This window comes from Triticum urartu, chromosome 2A (genome assembly GCF_056163025.1).
Source record: "Triticum urartu cultivar PI428250 chromosome 2A, HENAU_Tu73, whole genome shotgun sequence".
Taxonomy (NCBI): domain Eukaryota; kingdom Viridiplantae; phylum Streptophyta; class Magnoliopsida; order Poales; family Poaceae; genus Triticum; species Triticum urartu.
In genome coordinates, this window is record NC_141874.1 from 305,647,207 (window position 1) to 305,673,494 (window position 26,288).

Below are 26,288 nucleotides of genomic sequence, written 5' to 3' on the forward strand. Positions count from 1 at the left end.
CGAGCCCCGCTCAGCAACTTAAGTGAGCTGCAGCTGGCTGCGACAAGGTTTCTTGCCGGTAGCGGCACTGCCAGTTCCGCGCTCAGCGCTCGCAGTCTGGATGCCTGCGCCGGCAAGTTCCCTAAAAGCGTGGGGTAAAAACATACAAAGTTGACGCCTGAATGGGAAGGCCCTTACCGGGTGAAACGAGTCACTGGGCCCGGCGCCGGCCGCCCTGAGACCGAAGATGGCATCCCAGTGAGCAACTCCTGGAGCATCGAGCATCTTCGTGAGTTTTACCCGTAAGGCGCGGTTGCCGGAACCCGTTCCGGCAACCACCTCTTGTACAAAGTCTTGCCGCTGTTGCATGTAATCCTTTGTACGAGGCCGGGCGCAGATCCCGTGCGCAGCAGAGCCCGCGTGCTCCGCACATTTTATCGATTTTATGCTTTCTAATTTCTGGCATATATGATCTGACATTTGTGCAGCACCAATCCCACGGTAAACGATGACGAGCCGCAAGGCTCTATATCTTTATTTTCTCCTCTTTCTTTTCTTCCTTCTTCCAAGGAAAGAAAGGATCCCTCGCCCACAAGTTTGCCGGGGGGAAAGGGAGAAGAAAAGGGTATGGACCAGGCGTCGTTCAAGAATTTCGCCTTGCCGGGAAGCAAACGACAGAAAAGCTAAGTTGCCAAAGTTTGAGCAGCCAAATTTTTTAAATTTCAAGTTATCTCCCTTGAACGACTGCACTTTGTATGGGAAACCTGTGCGCGGAGGAACCGACTCGTAGCCGGCTGCGCCCTTGCGTTGTTTCGAGCTCGCTCAACAACACTAGGTGAGCTGCGGCTAGTTGCTACACTAGCCGCCCCCTTGCATTGTTTTGAGCCTGCTCAACAACGTAAGTTAGCTGCGGCTAGTTGCTACACTAGCCGCGCCCTTATTTTGCTTCGAGCTCTACTCAGCAACTTAAGTGAGCTGCAGCTGGCTGCGACAAGGTTTCTTGTCGGTAGCGGCACCGCCAGTTCCGCGCTCAGCGCTCGCGGACCGGATGCCTGCACCGGCAAGTTCCCTAAATGTGTAGGGCAAAAACATACAAAGGGAGGAGTCAAGTAAAGGGAATAACATTGCGATGGCGGTCCAGAGGAAAATTATATTACAAAATAGCTTGTTGCAGCTCTAATAAATGTTTTCTATAACATAGCTAGCAGCGACAAGGAAAGAAGGAAGCCGGCGACCTAGTCGACGCGGTCGCCCTCGACCCTCTTGATCCCACTCACCTTGTCCACAATGGGTGCGACAAGGGCCTTGAGCTCTTCCTGATCGATATCAGGCGGCAAGGATCTGAGGACGTTGTGGAGGCGGAGGCCTGGATTGCGGAAGGCCACCTTCATCAACACCTTCTGAAGGGCTCCCGCACAGATCTCGCGCGACTCGTCGGCCAGCCGCTTCGGGATCTCATCCTGGAGCCGCTGGAGCACCGTCGCCACGCCTTGGAAGAACATAGTGAGCTTGGCGCTAGGTTGGAGGTTTTCGTCGGAGGAGTACCCGAAGTCCTCCACCCCCAGCTGCGCCAGCTCCTTGTCGATGTCCCCGGCGGCGTTCACGAGGCTCTCTGTCCAGTGCTCCACCGTATCCCTAAAGGCGTTTTGGGTGGTGGCAGCACTCTCCAGCAACGCCTTGTCGGCATCGATCTCCTTCTTCAAGGCCGCCTCCCGCTCCTTGGCGCCGTCCAGCGCCTTGGTCAAAGCGACCAGCCTCGACTCGAGGGCGGCGTTGGAGTCCTTGGTGGCGCTGAGCTCTTCGCCATATGCTTTGCGGTCAGCCTCCAGCTGCACCACCTTCATCTCCAGCACCTTTTTAGCGGCCTCGGCAGCGGCGGCAGCGTCCTCCGCTTGCTTGAGGGCTCCGCCCAGCTTCTCCTCGTGCGCGGCAAGCTCCTCCTCATGAGTGTCAAGGTTGACCTTCCGCTGCGCCTGCTCGCCCACTTCCGCGGCTAGCTTCATGGCGGCAAGTCGCTGCAGCTCTTCGGCTTCGGGCTTCTCGAGGAGAAAGGCCTTCCTAGCCTCAGCGAGCTGCTCCCGCTCCTCTGCCAAGGATCAGACGGCTTCCCGGTGGAAACCCGCGAGCTCGTCTGCGTGCTTCTCAATGTCTGCCCCCGCCTTCACGACAAGCGCCTCGCGGGACTCCAGCTTGGCTTGTCGCGCGCGGTAGAGCGACATCAACCTGTGCAGCAGCCGCTCCTCTTCGGGCTCATTGCTACTGCTGCTCAGCGCGTTGACCAGCTTCAGACCCGCGGAGGCAAGCACTTCCCCGTCGAAGACCTCCCCCTCGATCGGCGCCCTGGAGCTTGATGCCCAGGGGAGGTTGATGAAGACGCCTTCGCCGGCTTTCAAGTAAACGCCCGGCTGGGGCTCCTCGATGCTTGGCGCGGCGGCTTCGGCAGATGGCACGGCGGTCGGTGCAGCGCCTGGCGCTCCTGCGGCCTCTGGGCCGTCAGTACGATCGCCAGACCCCTCGCCAGCCGCCGCGGCGCCAACCTCGGCGGCCTCGGCGCTGGCGGCGTCACCGCCACCGACTGCGTCCTCAGCGGCGACCTCTCTCTCCATCTGATCCCCAGCGGATGGATCTGACGGCCGTCCAAGGGGAGAAGAGTCAAGCAAAATCCAGCAAAAACTCAAGAAGGTCAGATGAAGAGCCCAAGGGAAATTTCGAAGCAAGAAGATTACCTGCGCTGGGCTCGGTGGCCATGGTCTCTGCCGCTGGGGGGATGCTGGCGCCGTCCCTTGGCGGAGAGCTTCCCTTTGCCGGAGAGCCGCCCCCTGCCGAAGAATCTCTTGCCGGAGAATTTTCCCTGGGCAGCGTAGTTGAAGCAGATGGCATGCCGGGGGCTGTCTCCGGACGCTCCTGGTGAGGCTGCTCTGCTCCTGCGCAAGTCAGCAAGCAGATATCAGCAAAGACAAGTACCCATGCGCGACGCACCGTGGCAAATAGTTCACACGCTTACGCTGGGGGCTGCCATGGAGGAAAGTCGCCAGGTCCGGCAAGGTTGTCTCGGGCGCGCCACCCGTTGTCGTGGTGGGCACGTCCTCGATGATGACCGCCGGAGCCTTAGCTCTCTTTGCCGCTCTCTGGGCCAGAGTCCTAAAAAGGAGCAGGTTCAGGGAAAAGCAATTGGGAAACAAGAACAACAGCAAAAACCGAAGAAATGCGAGTGCAGCAAGAAAAGCTTACTCTTCTTCATCCTCCTCGTTGGAGCTTAGCGCGGAGAAGTCGAAGCCCGGCGCGCTCCCAGAACGAGGAGGCGGAGGAGAAGCTTCCCTTGGCCACTTAGCGGGAGCAGTGGTGGCGGTCTGAGAAGACCCCGCTCCGGCTGTCGGCGCGGCACGGGAAGCAGCAGGGACTGAAGCGGCGGTCCGGCTAGACCCCGCTCCAGTTGCCGTCGTAGCATGAGGTGCTCCCGCGGCAACGGTGTTTGCCGCGGTCGAGCGCGTCACGCGGCGTGGCGACTGTTGACCCCCCTGCCGCCCCGCCTCGTCGCCAACCTTGTGGAGACGCCTCCTGGGCGGTGCTGGGGGCTCTGCTTCTGGTGGGCTGTCCGGAGGCAAGGAGGAAGAGGAGTCGACTTGCCGCGAGCTGCCCGTATCTTTGGTAGGCTCGCTCGGCTCAGCACCTTGCCCGGCAAGCCCCTCATTGCCGGCAGACTCCCCTTGCTCGCCGCAGCTCGCCACTTCTGCCGCGTCTGCTTCCGCGGTGGTGAACCCAAACTCGCCCGCGGCTGCAGCTACCGCCGCCTCCTCCAGCCTGGTGGCGATACGCGCCATCTCCGCGTCAGTGGTGTCGCGAGTGAGGCCGTCTTTCTCGTCGGGGCGGACGGCCACTTCCACCAAGTTGTCGAAGAAGTGCTGCACGACCTCGTCGGCAGGCTCCTGCCAAGTTGGCACAATCCCGTGCGAGTCGCATTCCGGCATCATTGCACGGATGCGATCGAGCACGGAGTTGTTGCACAAAGGCACGACGCCCCCCGGCAACCTGAACACCTCGGGATGCTGGGGGTCATACCTGAACAGCTCCTGCAGCATCGCGTGGAGTTCCAGAACTGTGAAGTTGTAGTTGAGGCCCGGCCGCAGCCTCATAATGTCTGCCGCATTCTTGAACTCCCAAGTTGGCCTCCCCCGCTCTTGCAGGGGGGCGATGCGGCGGCGAAGGAAGTCTGCGCCAACCGCGCCGACAGTGAGCCCGGCATTCCGGAGACGCAGGATCCTGGTGACGGCGATCCCCAGCCTGTCGTCCTCCGGGGCCAGGTCGCTCCAGTCGTCGCCGCGCGCCACCGGGGTTTGGCGCCGGGCGGTGAAAGGCTGCGGACTCTCCTCGACAATCCAGCACCAGTCAGCCCTCCACTCCTCCCACTTGCCGTGGAACTCTTCCTCCAGATAGGTCTCCTTCTTACCGGGCCTCGAGATCCAGGCGATCCCGCCGGATAGAGGCTCTCCTCTCTCTACTCGAGGAGTGAAGAAATGGCGGAAGAGGGCCACATTGGGAAGAACTCCGACAAAGTTTTCGCAGAGATGCGCGAAAACTGCCATCGTCAGAATGGCGTTGGGGGTGAAGTCGAGGAGGTGGAACCCATAGGTGTTCATGACGTCGCAGAAGAAATCAGAGAAGGGCGGGCAGAGCCCGCAATAGAAGAACAATGCGAAGAAGGCATACCCATTTGGGACAGTCTCACAGGCGGCGGCGGGGAGAACTCTTGTGCGTGGATGCGCGCGCGTCTCCACCGACCAGAACAGGGAATAGTCCGCCTTCAGCTCCATCGCGCCGAGCCTGGGGGGGAAAACAGCCCGCGTCTTCCGCAGCGCCGCGAGCCAATGCGCCTCGGTCGTCTTCACGGTCTTCCCCCTGTCGGCTTTCGGAGCCATGGTGGGAGCAGTGGAGGGGGTCGACGGCGTTGGTGGTGCTGACGGCGGCGGAGGGCGGCGCGCTGCTCTCTCTCTCTGCTTTGGGGAGGCGAGAGGGCGGCAGAGATTTCCGAGATTGGGAACGGCAACGGGCGAATGGGCCAACTGCCCCCGCTTCCCCTGCTCTTAAAGGGGGAAGGGGGCGGACGTTCCGCATTTCGAGAGAAGGAACCCCCACGACCTCCCCCACGATGCCGCATTCAATGCGTGCCGTTCGGGGGGAGGGCGCGGGGGAAGCGGAGGAAGGTGCGGCGCGACCTAGGCCGCGCGTGCCCATGCACTGTTTTGGGCCTGGCCCAACAGCGCTCGGCACCGTGTCTGGCCCAGGCCCGGGGGCTCCTGTCGGTGTACTAGAGTAGGGGTACCCTTGTACCCCGAACTTGTGCACGGGCAGTCGCAGCGTCCCGCGGCAAGGCCTGCCAGTTCGCCGCCAAGATTCCTTGTGGTCCCTCTGAAGACCATTCAAGAACAAAGTACTCAAGACAAGACCCCGGCAAGAGGAGCTTGCCGGGAAGAAGACAAGACCCCGGCAAGAGGAGCTTGCCGGGAAGAAGGAAAGACCCCGGCAAGAGGAGCTTGCCGGGAAGGCCATCAGAAGCGTCCCAAGGCCCCGGCAAGAGGCGCTTTCTGGGAAGGCCGTCCGAGGCATTCCAAGGAACTTGCCGCGGCGCGCTACGCGCCCCGACAAGACCCGGTGAGCGACAAGCTCCCGGAAGGGACAAGTCAACAGCCGCGGCAAGGCGCTTGCCGCGGCAAGCCCCCACTCGACGCCCGCGCTCCAGCACATCCACTCACGTGTCGCTTCGGGGCCCCTCCCGAGTGCACGTGGCAGGAGGCTGTGCAGCTAGGGGCGTGCGGTGGCACGCAGGCGCTGACAAGACAACCATCATGGCAAGACGGTGGCGTCCCTAGCGGTCCCTTTCGGCGCTGTCTAGGCGACACAGACAGGCATTTAATGCCCTTGTCCCCTACCGTCAGGGTTAGGTATGATAACACTGTAGCAGCTAGCTGTGCCTACTACAGCACCTAGCTGTGCCTACCCACGGCACCCTTTCCATTTTTGCCCTTGGCCCCTGTTGCTCTATGTCGGTAACCCCTTGAGTATAAAAGGAGGCCCGTGTGCAACGTAGAGGGGGTCGGCCTCCTCGAGAGCTCTCGCGAGGTTCAGCAATTCTACACACTCACGCTCCCTCCTGAGCTAGAAATCAATACCAATCCACAAAGCAGGAGTAGGGTTTTACGCATCCTTGCGGCCCGAACCAGGGTAAATCGCTCGCGTGCTTCGCCTCGATTTACTCCTTGCACGACCAACCGCCCGCTTGGTTCGCCTCGATCTGCTCTTTGCGCAACCTCCGCCCCCCGCCGAACCAAAAGGGACCCGGTTCGCCGGTCCCATAGGTGCCCGGTGGATCAGAAACCCCGGCAATCTTCAAATTCCTCCCACATAGTTGTGAGGTCACGAGAGGCGATGAACTCGGCACGGCAGGATGCCATCGCTTCCCTACCATTTTGTGTGCAGTCGTGGGCGGCGAGGAACTCGGCGCGGCGGGATGCCATCGCTGCCTTACCGGTTAGTGTGCGGCGCGATGGCATGAACGACGCTTGGTGAGAGCTCTGGGGTGGAGTTGTTGGACAACCATATAGTGCATTGGTTTGTCAAGAGCTCAAGGACAGAAGACGAAGCAAATTTGGATTCCCCTTCAATCTTGGTCATTTATTACCGAGTAAAATGCATTGGTGGTCATCGAACTTGTCTTGATAGCTCACTTTGATCATTGTATACGAGATATGGTGATTATACGGTCACTGGCTCAGCGTATAGCTCCGTAATTGTCTGGTTGACCAGTCAAACAGTCTGCAAGCGCCTCATCAGCTCGTGTTCTTTATTTATCTACACGGGCCTACCTGTCAATGGAGAAAGAAATATTGTAAAAACCAAAATTATGCTAGAGTCTGAACAGCTTCTAGAGCCCGCTCTCACCGCCCTGGCCCCTCAAGACGCCAGTTGCCCGCCACATGCATGCATAGCATGTAGTACTCCTTATGTGGAGGAGAGAGAGGCATTGACAAAGTCAAGGAGTGGGCTCTGCAAGAGCCCGTCTCTACACGTGCTCCTAGGTATAAAAAAATAATTCTAAAAAAGGCATGAAAACAATTGTGTCTTAAAAAAATAAAGGTAAATTTTTTTGAGAGGAAATAGATAGAGAGAAAGTGAGAAAAAGCTGTAACCTGGGCATTACATGAGGAAGGAGGGAGTGGTGCACATGCCAAGTTCACTGGGCTACCGTGTTTCACACTCCTCCGTCGTAACAGTGGAGACAATAGCTTTCATCAAAAATAAACAATGAATACTCGTTGCTCGTCCTCTATATCGGAAAGAATACTTTCGTTCGCCGACATGTGGGACGTCGACCATCCTGGTCCACCTGCCGTGCACAAAATTATCCTGGTCTACCCTGGTCGTATCGCAGGCCCAACCTTTCCCACTTTAAGTTGTTCAGACGAAGGAACCATCATGACTTCGTTGAATTCCGCTTCTTCAAGAAAACTTACTGTACCCGCAATACTGCTACCACACGCGAAGACTGGAAGGCACTGTACCACGTCATATCACTGAAACCCACTAGGGCAAACTAGCCCGCGTAGGTCATCTATTTTGGAACGGAGGGAGTATGTCTCTGCACTGCTATGATTTTGTGTTGCATGTCATATCAATGAATCCCACTAGGCCAAACTAGCCCGCCTAGGTCATCAATCGCTAAGCCTACAATTTTAGGAGCTAGGGCTATTGGTCGATCGACGAGGGATAAGTATAAGTGTACCACGAGCTCATCAGCCCCAACGTTTCTCTTCGGTGAGTGTTTTGCAAGTACTATAGCTCGCATAGTAGCTAGCCTACTAACACCAAGAATCATCAAACAAGCACTGCTGATAAGATAAACAGTTCAAACTTACATCTAATCATGCCATATATTACATTAAAAGCTGGTGAGGATACATCTGTTTCCATAACTCGGAGAGGGTTCGCATGATTCATCGCATGATTCACTATCAAACATAAGTAGCAAGATCTGCCCACATAAGATAGTGCACTAGCCCTAAGATGGTTTGATAACACGCATCGTTCGGGTAATTAAACACAGGGCAATGCAAACTACCCTGAAGGATTAGCGCGACCAACTATTTCTTGTCATCGATCTCTCGGGCAATGACAACAGCCCGGACATCGGCATGGGAATCGATTTCTTGGGAAATGTCTGTAGGACTGACCGCGACATCGGAATCGATCTCTGGGGCGATGTCCATAGGATGGACAACGGCATCGGAATCGATCTCCGAGGCGATGCCAACAGGACGGGCCATGACATCGGAATCATCAACATCGTCCACCGGCACCTGCACAACCCTAACATATTAGCAAGCACATTGCAAATAATCAAAAACCACAACTATGGTAATAAGCCATTATCTTTTACCTTGTGCAGCTCACCGGGGGATCTCATCCCTCCGGGGGCCATCTCCTCGTCCTCGTTGGGGCCATCACCTTGCTAGGGGAATACTGCTTCTCAACGGTGACTATCTCCTCAAACTCAGTCTTGAGCCTCCCATAGGTGGCAATCAGAGTTCCTGGGGTAGGCACGGTGGGGCCCTTGCCGTTCTTCCAACTTCCTTTGAGGAGTTCGTCCGCCAACGTCCTCAACACTTTGGCCAATGCTTGTTTCTTGGAGTTCTTCGTCTCCATGGGTTGGCCCGCCAACATGGTCAACTCGTTGGTCGGTGCTCGCTTCCTAGAGATCACTGTCTCTAGTGGGTTGTCCGCCGGCAACTTTTTGCCTAGTGCTCCAGGATCCATCAATGAACTAACAAACAAAAAGCAATCGAAAGGAAACCACAATCGCAATGAAAACGGGAAAAGAATAGGATGTGAGAATCGGTCAGTGCTTCGCAAAAAGAAGATTCTTGGAATGAAAATATAGCAGCATAACTGATTCGCCCACCTTTCCTTCGTTGGTACAGAAGAAAAATGGCAGAAGTGAGTAGCCTGGAGTGAGGTTTTCTTCAAGAAAGGGAAGAAAGGGCTTGAACGAGCGTTCCAGTGAAATGATGGTTGCTTCGTCCAGTCCAACTTGGAGGCCACCTTACCACTGCTGGTAAAGGTGTGGGTTTTGTGATATGACGGGTCATGACGGCCACACCGGGGTTACAGGTGAGTCTCGACTATAGCACCTCGCTGTGATTTGGTGGATGGCACGCGGGCTCGGATGCTTTGAAATGTCCCGCATGTAGATAGAGCGACTAGTCATATAGGAGTGCTCAATATTGTGCACCGCGACCAAGGCGGTGAGGAAAAATGAGAGAACTACGTAATTAATGCATGAGTTTAATTAGGGTAGTTTTGTAAAGTACGAGATACATTCCTCCAATCGCAAAATGCCTTGGTTCATGAGATTTGAGATTTGAGCCCTATAAACCGGAAGGGAGGGAGTACTGCACACAGTGTAGTCTAGTCACTGGTTGAAATCTCTAGAAAGGCAAATACTCCATTCCGGTTTACAGGGCTATACTACTCCCTCCGTCTAGGTGTGTAAATCATCTTACGAAAACCAAATAGTCCCAAAACACTTTGGCGTGGTGCATTAACTTCTACCGTGTTTCTTGTTTCTTGACATATCAACCAATAAGAGATGAGAGGTGTGCATGCTTTTAATGACTTGCAATGGCTAGTTCATTGCATGCAATGCTATTAATTAGCAAATAAACATTGGTGACCCTAGGAGGAAACGGTGATAAGCACGTGGACCTAGGCAGAATGAGTATCAACCAATGGATAATGGAGTTTAATTGTTAAACAATAGCAATTTTGTCTCATGCAAGAGCTTGGCTAGTACTCCAAGGAACCGCACCATGCGAGCGTTCACAACTGCCACGTTCGGGTTGCACTTGGCTCTTCGCCTCTTCGAGAAGACGAACAATAATGATGTTACTCCTACTTCTACAGTATCGAATCCACTGCTGCATGTCAGTCCACCTCGTGCGGGAGGGATAGCGAAAGCTTCAACTTACTGCTCCTGCCTTTGCGTCCATGATAGGTGGGCCCAACAGGTGGTTGGCCCTCCTGTCATGCAGCCAAAGGCAGATGCAGTTAAGGCACTAGAGCTCAGTCCGTGAGGGAGAGGGCGTTGTAGTAATCAAATTTCTTGGTCTTGTACGAGTTGACGAAGATAGGGGTTGCTTGCTTGCTAGGGTTGCTCACTACGTATATATAGGCCGGAGCCTCCGCGCTTGCTTGCTAGGGTTGCTCTATTCACACACTCTCATCCTCTCCAGATTTAAACAAGATAGGGGTAGTAACACTGTCTTTCTCCCTTCAAAAAACATTGGCTTTCTATGCTCACCGCTGGTTACAGATCCGTACATATCCCCCTCCACCGATGAAGGGGAGGAGGGGCATCGTTTAGGCCGTTGTTGACAACGAGGGAGGAGACCCACTGCCGGCCGCACCGTTATCTCTGGCCGAGCGCTGGTGCGGGAGGTCCTCCGATCCCTTCGTCGTTGCCTCTGGGCGGATCCGGCCTCCCGCCGCCCACCTATCCACATCCCGACGACCTTAAGGTATATCTTCGATCGAAACCGCCTTAGCTCTACTTCCCCAGCTCGCTACATCGCTGCATGTGCATCATTTTCTACCTCTCAGCCCCTCTCGATCAGATGGTCCAATGGCACATTTTTTTTCTTCTATTTTTAGAGGTAAAGCTACTTCATGGAGTCGAATCTTGTACTCCCTCCGTCCAAAAATACTTGTCATTGAAATGGATGTATCTAGATGTATTTTAGTTCTGGACACATCCATTTTGATGACAAGTAATTCCGGACGGAGGGAGTACTTGGTTCAAACAAGAAATAAAGTGGGGGTGGGGGAATTTAGTATGTACATCGGACTTGGTACAAACAGGAAGGAAAGGGGGTGAAAGTAGTATAGACTGGTCATCCAACCGGTCTCTTGGTCGAAAAGGGAAATATAGGGGTAACACTGTACATAGTGGTATGACCAGGACTAGATTTGCTATCCACACATAGGAGTAGGTGGCTAGAGTGAACAAAAATGGGACCAACCCAGATATGTTTCTTGGATGTTTGTTTCTCGGGGCAACAAACTATGAATCACCACTTTATGCCCCTGTTTACGTACATGGTGCTGGACTGCTGGTGCACCCACTGTTATAAGCCATGACAAGTTTGGCCAAATGTTTTTGCGTGTAATTGTTTGAGACTCTGATTGTTTCCTCTGTGCCTTTTTGTGCAAACAGGGATATCCAATTCACCTAGTTGCTGTTGTGACCTTTTGGTGCACTGCACAAAACTCTTCTTAAAAGAAGTGACTTTTGTGTTGTTTAACTGGAATGTCAGAATTGAACAGTTGGTTCATTTTGGTGGAACTACACAAAGGGAGATCTGTGTTCCAATCCTCATCATCCATATTGGCGCCATAACCTTCCTTTAGGTAAGAATGATATTTAATGCATGTGTTCATCTCTATTTTCCGTCTGCCATGAGAAAATAATGCTGTTTTTACTAGTACACTTGTACTCCCTCACTGACAAAACCAATTCTGAATTTGAAGGCCAATCATGTACTTGGTTTCACCAACTCGTGAGGAGAAAGAGAAACAGATCATGAAGAGGAGGAAGAAGAAGAATAAACAGTGCCAAGGTGATCTTGCTGAAGCCAGAGGCCTCAGTCGGGGCCATTCAAGGGCTTCGGCAACGACTACCTTACATGTGAGACGATCCTCCAGGGAGCCCCTCCACTTCTGCTGTCTCACTTAATTAATTAGGAGTACTTAAGTACCACTAATTTATTACTGCCTAATTTTCCTGTTGGAGTTAAACAAATATTTAGTAGGACCCTATGTTGAATCATGTACGTGTGTATGTTTGTCTATGGAGGTGAATCATGTGGTGGAGCAGGGAGGGAATATTATTAGTGTCATGACATAATAGTGATATTGTTTTGCATGTCAATTTATTGCCATTGGTTCAATGAGGCAATGTTTTGCGTATTGTCCATCATGAATTTGATGCTACTGGTTGAGTAATATGATACTGTCTTCCTATCCTTTCTCACTAAGCTAATGAAGGTTTCACCTTGTTCCTACTTGTGCAAACAGGGATCATGTTGTGCCAATCATACATTAAATGGAACTACACAAGACAATAAAATGAACTGTATCCCACCCAGTGCTTTAACTCTGCTGGAAGTTCTTGATAATCTTTCAATATAATCTCAGCACTGGTAAACAAGAGTGATTTCAACCATACATTTGAAGTGCACCAAAATATATACTATTGTGTGATTCCAGTGAGTGCTTTATCATCTCTTATGGGACTACATGAATAAGCTTTTTTCTCAGGTTGGTACGGGCCTAAGGCCTTCATCCATATTAGTTTGCATCATCTCTATTTGTATCATGCTACTGTCATGAGAAACTCCTTTATCTTTGCACGTTAAATTTTTGCAACCTATGATAAATGGCAATGCTTTGAGTGTTGAGTTGAGCTAATTGGCACTGATTAAATAAACTAATACCTCTATTTAAGCAAGACTACTATGTTGCTAACTTTACCCATTAAGATAATGAGGGTGCTTCTATTTGTTAGTGTATGTTTCATAAACTAGTCCCACTATTACAGTAATCTCACTCTCTCAATATATGTGCCAACAGGGATGCTCAATTTTGGTGGAACTGCACAAAAACTTTGGGTGCTTCATTGCCTCGACAGCTTCCGTCCTTTCCTTTCAGTCGCTAAACTCCGCATGATTTCTTCCTTTGCTGTCAGTCGCTTGGCTTATCTCGGCTTCCAGTCAAAGGAAATAGTAATTGATATGCTACCTCACACAGGTTGGTACTGGTCTTTATCCTGATTATTGTGCCTGTCATATGTATTGGTAATTTGGTATTGTGCTACTATTTGCCGATTTCATAAAGGAGTAATTTGGATCCTGAACTCGCAGGCAAATCATTACATCAGGTGATTTCAGTAGAACTGCACAAAATGATCAGATGGATAGGTACTTATGCTGCTGCTATGTACTCCAAAGTTCACTCAGACAAGCATCGATGTTGACAAGAAGTGCCTATATTCATTCGAGTATCAACCGGCGTCAACCAATTGTCAAACTCCAAGTGTTAGGAGAGTGAATGCGAAAAATATTGCTTGGTGCATAGCCCAGAAAAATGCAGTCCAGTCTTTGGTCCCAACTTGTGCCTTTTGGTTATCGGCACATATGGTAGCGAACTATATGGCATGGAGTCTAAAGATTCCAGATAAGTTGGTTGACGCGTATATTCATCTGGCACTTAATCAATCTGCACGCCAAGGATGCTCCATTTCAGTTGAACTGCACAAAAAATTTGGGTGGTTCATTTTCTCAACCGCCTCCTTTCTCGTCTTCAATGTAGAATTTTGGCGAGATACAGGACCAAGATGACTCAGTAAACTGGTTGGATGAAAGTAGTGGCCAAGCTGCTCAAACCTCCCTCGGCACGAGGCCACTATTTGAGGATAAACCTACAAGCAAAGTTCAGATTGTTTGTGCTGCCTCTTATGTACTCGAAAGTTTACTCGTACAAGAACTAATTTTAGCAAGAAGTACCTCCGATTGAACACCATTTACCAGTCTGTACCCTAGGTAATTAAAGTTCGTCCATGGATCATATTGGCTGTGATCTCAATCATTTGGATGCATAAACGTACTGAACATGTGTATATCTGAATCTTTTTGTAAATTATGTATGAATATTGTCGTGTGATCTATCAATCATTTGGATGCATAGATATGCTGAGCTTGTGTATATATGAATCTTTTGAGTTGTTGATTGTGAATGTTGGCTATGGATATGAACGTGTCCTGTGAACCCGAGTTTGATATGAATGTTTACCTTTTCTATTGTATTTGTGTGTGAACTTTTTAGTATGCCTACTGTGGGGTATAAAATGTAGGTCTCTTATAAAAGTAATGCTGTGTCCAATTTATGTTTTTGCTTCTAACCACATTATATATATTTATATTATTACTATTATCGTATATTTTATAGAGACTTATATATACATTATAAAAACATCCCAACTTATAAAAGTAAATGTTTAACGGAAGTTGGCAAGGAAAATCCTGGTTGTTTTTGACTCACAGGCAAGGAAAATCCTGGTGATTGCGTACAAAACCTTGCGAAGATTTTAAGGACCAATTTAATAATAACACGCTCATTTTTATTTTGAGCAATAACTTGCTAATTTCTTAATTATATATATAGAAAATGTGCCTCTCTGGTTTATTCTTTGATATTAATTGCTCCTTCTAACATAACATTATACTCCCTCCGTCCGAAAATACTTGTCATCAAAATGGACAAAAAGGGATGTATCTAAAACTAAAATACATCTAGATACATCCCTTTTATCCATTTTGATGACAAGTATTTCCGGACGGAGGGAGAATATATAACGAGCCCACCTAATACGTGTATTTCAAGGAAGTGCAAATGGGCTGTGATTTCTTAGAAAATATAAATGGGCCTGATTGACGCGGAATTATTTGTTCACCCATCCTAGCAAATGGACTGTACATTCTACAAAACATGGGTTAAATATATGCCACATTTTTGCAGGCTGACATGTGGGCCAATAGGTCGAAGCCTACGCAGGGCGTTGTCAACTTGGTCAACAAATGATTGTGTCATCCACAGCCATTGGATTTATATCCAACGGCCGGCATGCACCTTCAATCTCTTGTCTTCTTCCTCCAGCGTCGCCGGGACCGCCTGGTTCGGCCTTCGGCGGCGAGCGGCTCTGCTTAGCACGCATCACCATGAAGCGCTACCCCACCGTCGGCCAGGCTATCCCTCCACCCCTTGACAACTCCTGTTATTCTGCACAGACTACAGCCCCATGCCGCAACAGAACCAGTTATAACCCTTCTCCTCCTCTCAATCTGCGACTCCACTACCGCATTTTCCCATCTCTGAGTCGTTCCCGTCCGGGGCCTCACCGTCGTCCACCTCCGCGCTGCGTTCGGTGCGGCGTGGTCAACAAACGAGAGTCATCGGAAGAGGACTTTACATGGAGAGCCTGACGGCTGGGACCCACGAGGTCCATGGTCGCATGCAAGGAAAGTTCCTCCTTATTAAGCTGAAAAAAATGTTTCCTCCACCTGACAGCTGGGACCCACCGGCTGTATCTTCGCACGGAAGGAAGTGCCTCCTTGTTTTGGGAAAAAAATTATTCATCCTATTGATAGCTGGGACCCGTCAGATTTGGTGACTGACTTGTGGGCCTACTAAGAGGATGTGTATGCACGGCTTTGTCAACATAATCAACAAATCATTCTAGCAGTTGGACCGTTGGATGTTAATCCAACAGCCGTGCTCCTCCTTCAACCTCTGTTCTTGCTCCTGTCTCGCGTGGGCAGCACCGCGGCTGTGCTGCCGCGCACCCAAACCAGTGAAGTTTCCCACTCCTCTCCATCTGCGACTCCACTTCAGCTTAATAAATAGTAACGTCTTTGGTTTTAGCCCGGTTTTCCGTAGATTAACCAGACAATTCTCTTCTTCTTAATTAATCGACGAGGCAATTCTTTTGCCTCCGTTTCGAAAAAAATAGTAACGTCTAACTGAGCCAGTTAGTTAGATGCGTACACTTGGTGTAGTAGGATCTTTATTTAGTTTGATGCATACACTTGTTCTTTTTTGGTAGCCCTTTTGTAATGATTGCTGATGTTTGGTTTGGAAGAGAGAGTTGTGTCTTCACTCTTCTGGCCTGCTTACTGCTTCTGTTGCACCCCCAACCCTGGTTGCTGCTGTTGTTGTTTACAATGTACAATCAGTAGTATATTTCGTCTGTTGGTTGAATAAATGTGTTGTTAGAACAACAAACACAGTGTTTTGGAAGTCGTTGCATGGTTCGATCCTTTAGTGCCCCGTACCGTACGTAGCGCATACTATTTATCGTACGGAACACATTTTTTTGAAACTCGGAACACATTTTCCACTTGTTGATAACATGCAGCCCACTGATGAAGGCCCAATAGAGAAGCCCATAATTAACTGGAAGGGAGGCTCTCACATGAATCCGACCCAGTTACATGCTCATGGTCCCCTAAACATAAAGTAAATAAATAAATAAATAAAGCTAAATGCTCATGCACTAGTTCTTTGGGAAAATAGGTAGTCCAGTATTTCTTTTTGAAGAATACCCAAGCTAGGCCTATTTGTTTTCTCCGAATTACTGGGCTGCAAATCTTTCAAGACGAGGAGGGATGCATTCTGGCCTAGCTTAAGAGTATGATCAATGTCTGTTAAAAGTAATATCAAAAGGGGTTGAAAATTCCAAAAAAATTATAGCAAATGGGATATAAGTTTCTTTTTTTGTTTTTGTTCTTCACTGATATCTTATACGTATTTCATTGGATTTAACATGACATAGTAATAATTTATTTTTAAATTTGTTTTAATATGGCTATTAATTTTTGGATTAATAATATTTCGTTTCCCAGCAAAAATTTGCGAATTTTCAAAATTTCCCACATATTTAGTTAATTTTTTGACCCTGGTACTGACCTGAAATGGCTAGCAATTCTAAAAATGGAAAACGGGCTGCAATAAATTCCATATGAATTAGAAAATGAGTAAAAATTATAAAAATAATAGCAAATGGGTTGTACACGGCACAGATTTCGAGGCTGACTTGTTAACGCAAGGCTTTGTCAGTGAACACACGATTCTAGCAGCAGTTAGTGTTGGATGTCCATCCAATGGCCGACGTGCTTCTTCAATCTCTGATCTTCCTGCTCCAGCTGCCTAAACTAGCGCCAGCAGGAGTGCCTGCTCCCTCCTCTTGTGGCCTGCTGTGATGCCGCGCAGGCTTCCCTGGCCCACCCTACTCCCTCCGCTGGCCTGGCCGCACGCAATCAACTGTCTCCTTATTACGCGAAAAAATGATTCCTCCGACTGACATCTAGGGCGCACCGGTTGGGAGGCTGACCTGTGGGCCTACTAAGTTGACGCGTATGCAGGGCTTGTCAACTTAGTCAACAAACAATTCTAGCAGCAGTAACCATTGGATTTGAATCGAACGGTCCTACTGCTTCTTTAATCGCTGCTCTTCTTGCACCAGCCACCCAAACCAGCGCCGGGGAGACCGCCTGCTCCTGCCTCCAGTGGCTGGCTATGCTGCCGATGAGGCCTCATCGCCCCCTACTACTCCCACCGCTAGCAAGGCCCCACACCGCAGCCGAACCAGTGAACCCTCGTACTCCTCTCCGCGTGGGCATCCACTGCCGCGTCTTCCCCGGCTCCGTGTCGTCCCCTTCCTAGGCCTCACCATCATCCATCGCCTTGGTGCTCTCGGTGCGGCATGGTCAACATGGTCAACGACATTCCATTGGAAGAGTACTGTATGTGGAGAGGCTGACATCTGGGTCCACGGCCACAGCCAAGTTTTTTTGTGATTTGCCAAGTAAGTCGCTTTGTCAGGCCTGTTGGGCTGCAAATCTTTCAGGACGAGGAGAGCTTTCATTCGGCTGGCCGAGAAAATGGCCCATCAGTAATGGGAGATGGGCTGTACATTTTTAAAACACATCAAACTAGCAATTAGTTTCAAATATCATTTTTGCATTTCGAGATTTGAAACTACATTAATTTTTATGCGTGGAGAATTTGTTGGATTTTATATTGGTATACATTTATTTTTAAAATTAGTTTGAATGTGAGTCGAAATTTCGGGATTAAAATCAGTTCGGACCGCACCGAAATATGCAAAATTTCATATAATTTTTTAACCGTGGCCACGATATGGGCTGTAATGCTAACAAAAAGAATATGGGCTCCAAAAAAACCTTAATAATTAGCAAATGGGCTGTAAATTATTAGAAATAATGGCAGATGGGTTGTATGTTGTTTTCCAGAGATTTGAGGCTTTCCTAAAAAAAGGTTGACGCACAAGCAGTGACTGTTGGATGGCCATCCAATGGCCGTCGTGCTTCTTCAATCTCTGCTCTTCCTGCTCCAGCCGCTCAAATAGGCGCCGACGGGACTGCCTGCTCCCTCCTCCCCACGGCCGGCTCTGCTACCGCGCTGGCCTCACCGCCCCACCGTACTCCCATCGCTGGCCTAGCCATCCCTCTACTCACCCACACCTTTTGTTATTCTCCGGCGACGGCAGACGAACCAGTAAACCCTCATATAGTCGTACTTCCCTCCGCGTGGGAAACAACTCCCGAGTCTTCCCTGCCTTCGTGTCGTTCCCTTCCTAGGCCTCGCCGTCGTCCACCACCCTGGTGCTCTTGGTGCGGCCTGGTCAACGTGGTCAACGACCGACATGCATCTGAAGTGGACTTTACGGGGAGAGGCCGATAGCTGGGTCCATGGCTGCATGCAAGGAAATGCCTCCTTATTACGTGCAAAATAATGATTTCTCCACCTGACATCGGGGACCCATCGAAAGGGCCTCTGTATTTCGCGAAAGAAGTTACCGCCGCTGATAGCTCGGACCCACCAGCTATATCTTCGCACGCAAGGAAGTGCCTTCTTATTACGCACAAAAAAATGAATACCCCCTGTTAGCTGGGAACCAGTATAGTGGCAGGCTGACTTGTGGGCCTACTAAGTTGACGGGGACGGAGGGCTTTGTCAACTTAGTCAATATGCACGATTCTAGCTCCAGTGACCGTACGATGTCCATCCAACTGCCGTAGTGCTTCTTCAACCTTTGGTATTCTTGCTCCAGCCGCCCAAACCAGCGTCGGTCGTGCCTCTTGCTCCTGCCTCCCGTGGGTGGCTGCGATGCGGCGGAGGCGTCAGCGCCCCCTACTACTCCCACTGCTAGCCAGGCCATCCCTCTTCTCACCCACACCCCCTGTTATTCTGCAGCGACGACAGCCTCACACCGCAGCGAACCAGTGAACCCTCATACTCCTCTACGCGTGGGCATCCATTGCCACGTCTTCCCCGGCTCCGCGTTGTCCCCTTCCTAGGCCTCGTCGTCGTCCACCGCCCTGGTGCTCTCGGCGCGGCGTGGTCAACATGGTCAAGGAACGGCTTCCATCGGACGTGGACTGCACGTGGAGAGGCTGAAAGCTGGGTCCACGGCCGCAGCAATGAAGTGCCTCCTTATTACGTGCAAAATAATTATTCCTCCACTTGACAGCAGGGACCCACCGGACAGGCCACCGTATTTCGCCCCCCTGACTGCTGGGGCCCACCAGCTACATCTTTGCACGCAAGGAAGTGCCTAACAGTCAGGACCCACCTGGTCAAAGCGTACGTAGCGTTGTCATTCTGGTCACGAACGTGTACGTACATATATACTGGTGGATGTAGAGGCATGCATGTGTCGTAGTAGAGGCGGCCGGGGTGCAAGAAAGAAAATACGGCCACGTATGTGTATATACGGGCGGGGTCTCGAACGCCTACTCGCGCATACGTATGGCCAGGGCTCGTGTACATGGCTGGGTAGAAATGAAGAAACAACGTCATCGTCGTGTTCATGGGGAGGCAACGGAATGCGTCGTGTTCATGGGGAGGCAACGGAATAGGTCGTGTTCATGGGGTGGCAATGGAACGCGTGGGAGCCAACCGGCTGGGTCGAAACGGAATGCGTGGTCGTGTTCATCAGGAGGGCTTGGACAGAACAGGCGATGGAAACGAGGCCTGGCGTACCACAAAACGGAGGAAACGGCCTTGTGTTCGACTGGCCACGTTCGAAACAGGATCCTTTTCATCGGGAGGGGTCTGGTGTACCGCAAAATGAAGGAAACGGACCTCCTACGGTCGAAATGGGGGTCCTGTTGATCGGAAGGTGTGGCCCGTACCGGAAAACGGACGAAACGGACTTGTGTTGGAGTGCTACGGTCGAAACTCGGGTCCTATTCATTGGGCGGGTTGTGGCGTACCGCAAAACAGGACTCCACGGGATACTGTTCATCTCCACCGTTGACCCCCTCCAACCTCCACCGGCGACTGTTCATCCACGGGCTCCTGTTCATCCAGCCTCCACCGTGCGCTACTCCACCGGCTACTATTCAACCAGCCCTCTCCATGGGCTCCTATTCAACCACCCCTCAACGGGCTACTGTTCATCCTGCCCTCCATCGTCTACTATTCATCCAGCCCTCCATGGGGTGGTCCTGTTCATCTAGCCCTCCACGGGGTCCTATTCATCCCCCAACGGGCTTGATAGATCGGGGTCCTGTTCATCCAGAGGCAACACCACAGGGTCCTGTTCATCCACCCCCACCGGCAACTCATAGTTCATCCAGAGGCAGCATCTATCGGCTTCAGTTAGCAGCAGTAGTGAACGAATCGCTCGATCGGGTTCAGTTAACAGCCATCGATCAATCGCTCGGTTTCAGTAACGCGTAGCCTGCAGTGCAATCGCTCGGGTTCAGTTAGAGCCCAACGCCTCTTTCGGGTTTAGTTAGAGTGAACGCCTCGCACACGCGCGCGTACGCGTACGAGAGAAGCGCGCATCGCTCGGCCCCCGACCTCCCACCGTAACCGGGAACTCCCCGTAATTTTCCTCGCCCTCGCTTCTACCACGGTTTTTTCCGTCATGGACGGCCCAAAGAATGTCATGCAGCTGCGTCTCCGGCCCGCCCAGGAAGAAAAGCCCATTTTCTGTCATGATTTTTTGTCATAGAAGTAGGAGCCCACCACATCTATGATGATACCGGGTTTTGTCACAATTTTCGTCATAGAAGTGTCATATGTATGACAATTTTTTTTTCGTTCGGCCCAAAATGTCACGGATGTGTCTTTTTTTGTAGTGCTGGTAAGCATTGGGATTTTAGGGTATTTCACCGAGTCGGGCAGGAAGCTTGCGTGGGAACAGGCTCACCGACGATTCATTAGCGCCACTTCGAGCCACTGTTTGGTCAAGAGAACAACCACGCGCGCTGCGCAACCTTGCGCTGTAAGCCGTTTCCGGCAGCAAGGTGACAAGACGTGTGAGAGGAGGACAAAAGGTCACATACACATACGATTAATACCAAAAAACGTTTGTGGTTTAGTTACCTACTATACCCCCGTCCTGGTTCATAAGTATGATTTAACTAATAAAGTACGAATGCATGTCGCCAAAGATTTTTATAACATGCATTAACATTTTGTTGGTTAAATTTAAGGGAAAAGTATGGCACAAAATATAAAGGGGACTATAGACCAAGACGAAGTTAGTAGCACATGGACACTCTCTATGCAGCGATGCAACTGTCGGCCGGCTTGTAGGCGACCATTTCCTGCATGTTCAACTGCTCTATGCGTGTCGTTGCTTGCGGTTGAGGCGGCCGTGGCGCGCTCTGCTCGCGTCCCGCCGCGTTCGCTCTACTCTCACGTCCCTCCGGGTGCTCTGCCCTCGCCCCTCCACGCGCGCTGCCAGTGTTTGGGGCCGACGCACGATCACGCACGTTCGTGTGTGCGGTTGCGCCGGGTGCGGCGCGACAATGCAGTTACCTGCTACAAAAATTGCCATGCGGACGCGCCGAGAATCCAGGCCGCCCGACACCCTTTTATTCTTGCGGCCATTTACCTTCATCTCTCGCGTCACACAACACAATAAGCACACCCATGACGACACATACAGAGAGGACATCCAGCGGTTCCAATGGCACTCCCCATGGCTCCAATGGCGCTCCCAGCGGCTGCCAACAACAACGGCGGGTAGTTCACCATGCATCACGTCGTGGACACCCACATGAGGGGGAGGCTCTCTCGGTGGTGTACACAAATTATCTGGTCGGTGGAGGGCTCCATCCAAACTATGGAGCCGTTCCTTGCCAATGACAAGTACCAAGTGGTCGGCTTCGACCTCGAGTACACCATCGCTCATGCTGGGCACGATCAGAAGGTTACCGTCACCCAATTGTGCATGCGACATGACGTCCTTGTCTACCACTACCACCTGGCCACAAGGCCTTGCGAGCGTTTCTCCAAGTTTATCAACAGCCCCGACAAGAGTTTTCCTACGATAGACACCACCAACGATCTAAAAGCGCTGATGGTTTCGGGCTTGAAATGCCCAAATCTTTTCAACATCCAGCACCACTACAAGGTCTGGGGCAGCGACAACAACAAACTGATCTCCCTGGTTGACCTCGCCTCGGCCATCATCGACCCCTACTACATGAAGATGAAGAATGAGAGCAAGAAGGACAAGAACGCCTGTCATAGTGTGTGGCATGAGAGAATGGATGAACAACACGTCAAGTACGCGGCCAAGGACACGTCCACAAGCTACAAGATGTACATGCGGATCGTTCACATGAGGAAGTGTATTCTTCCTGCCCCAGACGAGGGATCGAGACACAGAGCAATGCGGGAGCGTCAGAAGAAGTAGATGACTAGACAATCATTTGTCCCACTTTAGAATACATGCAATTGTTTATTGAGGTGTGTGCGAATGATCTGTATAGCCACTTATGTAATTATATGTTTATTTCAGTTATATATATACATGTTATTCTTCTATAGGTAGACAAAATCACACGGCTTATTAGCAGCAATCGTTTCTGTTATTATTGGTCTTCGCACACATTTCTGATTACAGACATGTTTGCCGCGTATCACACACATCTTGTTCAATTGAACCGTTTCCATTATGTTGCCTAGTCACACATACTTCTTCCTAGTGATCTGTATGCCGTATATCACACAGACCCTCATCTGGCTGCCCGTTCTGTTGTTCTGCATCAACGCAAACAATTCTTCTGGATTAACTGTTTGCCATTCATCGCACACGCAAATCTAATATGAACTGTGTTTGATGTCGCCACCATCGCAAATGTTGTGCACCTTTTTTGACGGTTTTTTACACCACAATTTGTGATTATTGCATCGCACACAGTTTCGTCGAAGGGTCTCTGATTCGACTGTCGCGTTTGGACCATCCTGTAATAGTGATCGTCGAGGACCAGGCCAGATGGGACCAGTGGCGAAGGCTCGCTGGAGGAACCCTAGCGCTGCAGGCAGGGGATCAAGGTACAGGTAATGGGGAGAGGAGATGCAAGCAGGCAGGGTGATGAACGCTTGCGTGTTTGTTTTTACTTGAGGGTCAGGTGTGATGCGGGTGCGAGCAGTGGCATTTTGTGTGTAATATAGGCAGACAATAGAGTCATTTCAGTATTCCCCTTCCCTACAATTTTTAGTGAGCTTCTACCCGAAGCACCCCCCTCCAAAGCGAAATAAGTTAAGCCCAAGCCCATAACTCAAAGGTGACTTCTTTACATCTTTTATGGCTTATTTTGACAATAAGCTCTAAAAAGGCGGAATAGAGCTGGCCCTTAACCTGCAATTCAATTGTGCGTGCAATAATGAATCACTCATGCCTGCTATAGTGTACATTTAGGCATCATACATGGCATAACCTAATACATGGGCATTTCATTATGGAATCTGAAATATGCAATGTTTATGTTAGTTCATACGTTACACGTGATGTTTAAATGCCCCTTAAATCTGGTCAGTCAAGTGATGGTCTTTAATCCTCCTTCTATGCTTTTCTTTATATGTAATTCAGTGTTGTGCAAGATTTTCTCACACATCTATTCAATTGCTTGATTGTATCAGACAGCCATACAAGGGCTATTTTCTTTGATTACTTGTTGTTCTTGATCTAACAGAGCTTGTCAACGATTTAAACACTAAGGGCTGCTGTAGTGGGGACTTGTATAACTCATAGGTGACATAAAGGTTTGGCTGTACACTAAAGTAGGCTCTCCAAGAGTACCCGGAGATCCAGTTCGAAGGTATGCCTAGTTTTTACATAGTGCACACATAGTAAATTCTCATTTCATTGTGTGCAAGAGATGTGGCAAGGTTCATTATGTCGTGTTGTTTTGTTATAACTCATCCTTTTGTGTTTTTCATAGACTAGAAAGTATGCATATTATCTTCCAGAGAGACCAGTAACTAGTTTGTGTCACCTTGCAGAGGGGGTGTAATGAAGATAAGATTGAGGATGTCCATGTACAAGATGGTAGGAAGGAGCCTTGCAAGAGAAGGAGGAGGAGCAATGAGCCTGTTCAACTAGTTATGGTAAGTCATTGTATTACAATTACCAGGACATCCTATTTGTCTGGCATTGTGCTTGCGTAGCGTTCTTCACTTGTAACCTAGTCATTGGGCCATTGATTAAAAAACCCCTCCGCTCACTACTATATGAGGTTCTAATTTTTTGTAAATCAGATGTATGTAAACACATTTTAATGTGTCTGTTCACTCGTTAGGGATGTAGTCTACTTTTAAATATCTAAAACATCTTATATTAGTGAATAGTGTGAAACTGCTTCCTGCCATGGTAGAGTTGTCGATGTCATAAATGTCATAACCAAACGCATATTCACATCATTAGCCACCCTATCATTACTATGATATTGATTACTTCTACCTCTTGTGCTTGCGTTGGTTTTTTCCTTGAAGAGGAAAGGGTGATGCACCAAAGTAGAGTAAGTATTTCCCTCGGCTTTTGAGAACCAAGGTATCAATCCAGTAGGAGACAATGCGCAAGCCACCGAATACCTGCACAAACAAACATCAACTTGCACCCAATGCTACAAAGGGGTTGTCAATCCCTTCACGGTTATTTGCAAAGTGAGATCTGATAGAGATGGATAAACGTTAAAGTAATATTTTTGGTATTTTTGGTGTATGTAATGAAAAATAAAAGATTGCAAAGAAATTAAATAGGAAACTAAAATTGTAGATCGGAAACTTATATGATGGAAAATAGACCCGGGGGCCATAGGTTTCATTAGAGGCTTCTCTCAAGATAGAAATTATAATGGTGGGTGAACAAATTACTACTAAGCAATTGATAGAAAAGCGCAAAGTTATGACGATATCTAAGGCAATGATCATGAATATAGGCATCATGTCTATATCAAGTAGACCGACTCCTGCTTGCATCTACTACAATTACTCCACACATCGACTAACTCCTTCCTGCATCTAGAGTATTAAGTTCATAAGAACAGAGTAACGCATTAAGTAAGATGACATGATGTAGCGGGATTAACTCAAGCATTATGAGGAAAACCCCATCTTGTTATCCTCGATGGCAACAATACAATATGTGTTGGTTCCCCTTTTTTCACTAGGATCGAGCACCGTAAGATTGAACCCAAAGCTAAGCACTTCTCCTAATGCAAGAAAAACCAATCTAGTCGGCCAAACCAAATCGATAGTTCGAAGAGACTTGCAAAGTTATAAAATCATGCATATAAGAATTCAGAGGAGATTCAAATAATATTCATAGATAAGCTGATCATAAATCCACAATTCATCGGATCTCGGCAAACACACCGCAAAAGAGTATTACATCGAATAGATCTCCAAGAACATCGAAGAGAACATGGTATTGAGAATCAAAGAGAGAGAAGAAGCCATCAGGATACTAGCCATGGACCTATAGGTCTGGGGTAAACTACTCACGCTTCATCAGAGAGGCAATGGTGTTGATGTAGAAGCCCTCTGTGATCGAATCCTCGTCCGGCAGGATGCCGGAAAAGGCCCCTAGATGGGATCTCACGGGTACAGAAGGTTGCGGCGGTGGAAAAGTGGTTCCGTGGCTCCCCTGGAAGGTTTTGGGATATTTTAGAATATATAGGCGGAAGGAATAGGTCGGTGGAGTCACGAGGGGCCCACAAGGGTGGGGGCGCGCCTCCCAACCTTGTGGTTGCCTCATGGCTTTCCTGACGTGCAGTCCAAGCTCTCTAGATGTCTTCTGGTCCAAGAAAAATCATCGCGAAAGTTTCATTTTGTTTGTACTCCGTTTAGTATTCCTTTTATGTGAAACTCTAAAACAAGGACAAAACAAGAGCTGTGGCATTGGGCTCTAGGTTAATAGGTTAGTCCCAAAAATCATATAAAATAAGATATTAGCGCATATAAAACATCCAAAACAGATAATATAATAACATGGAACAATCAAAAATTATAGATATGTTGGAGACGTATCAATTACATACGAGTTGAGATACTTCATGGGGGGCAAACAATATTACATTACTTGTTCCTTTATATAGTAAATGTATCTAGGCCATTGATGTTACTGAGGCGTGCATGTATGGATGCTGCCAACTCAATAGTTCAATTGCTTGTTTGTTTCAGGCATAGTTAAATTGCTCTTTTCAATTTCTTTATTTGTCCTTAGTTAATGAGATGCCCAAACAATGATGCCTGATGTTGGGTACTTGTATAACTATTAGTTGACATAATTAAAGGCCTTACCATTTAATTACGCTGGTGAAGTGTGCATGATGCTTTGAAGTCTATTAACCAACTATTACTGCATGAGGCTCACAATC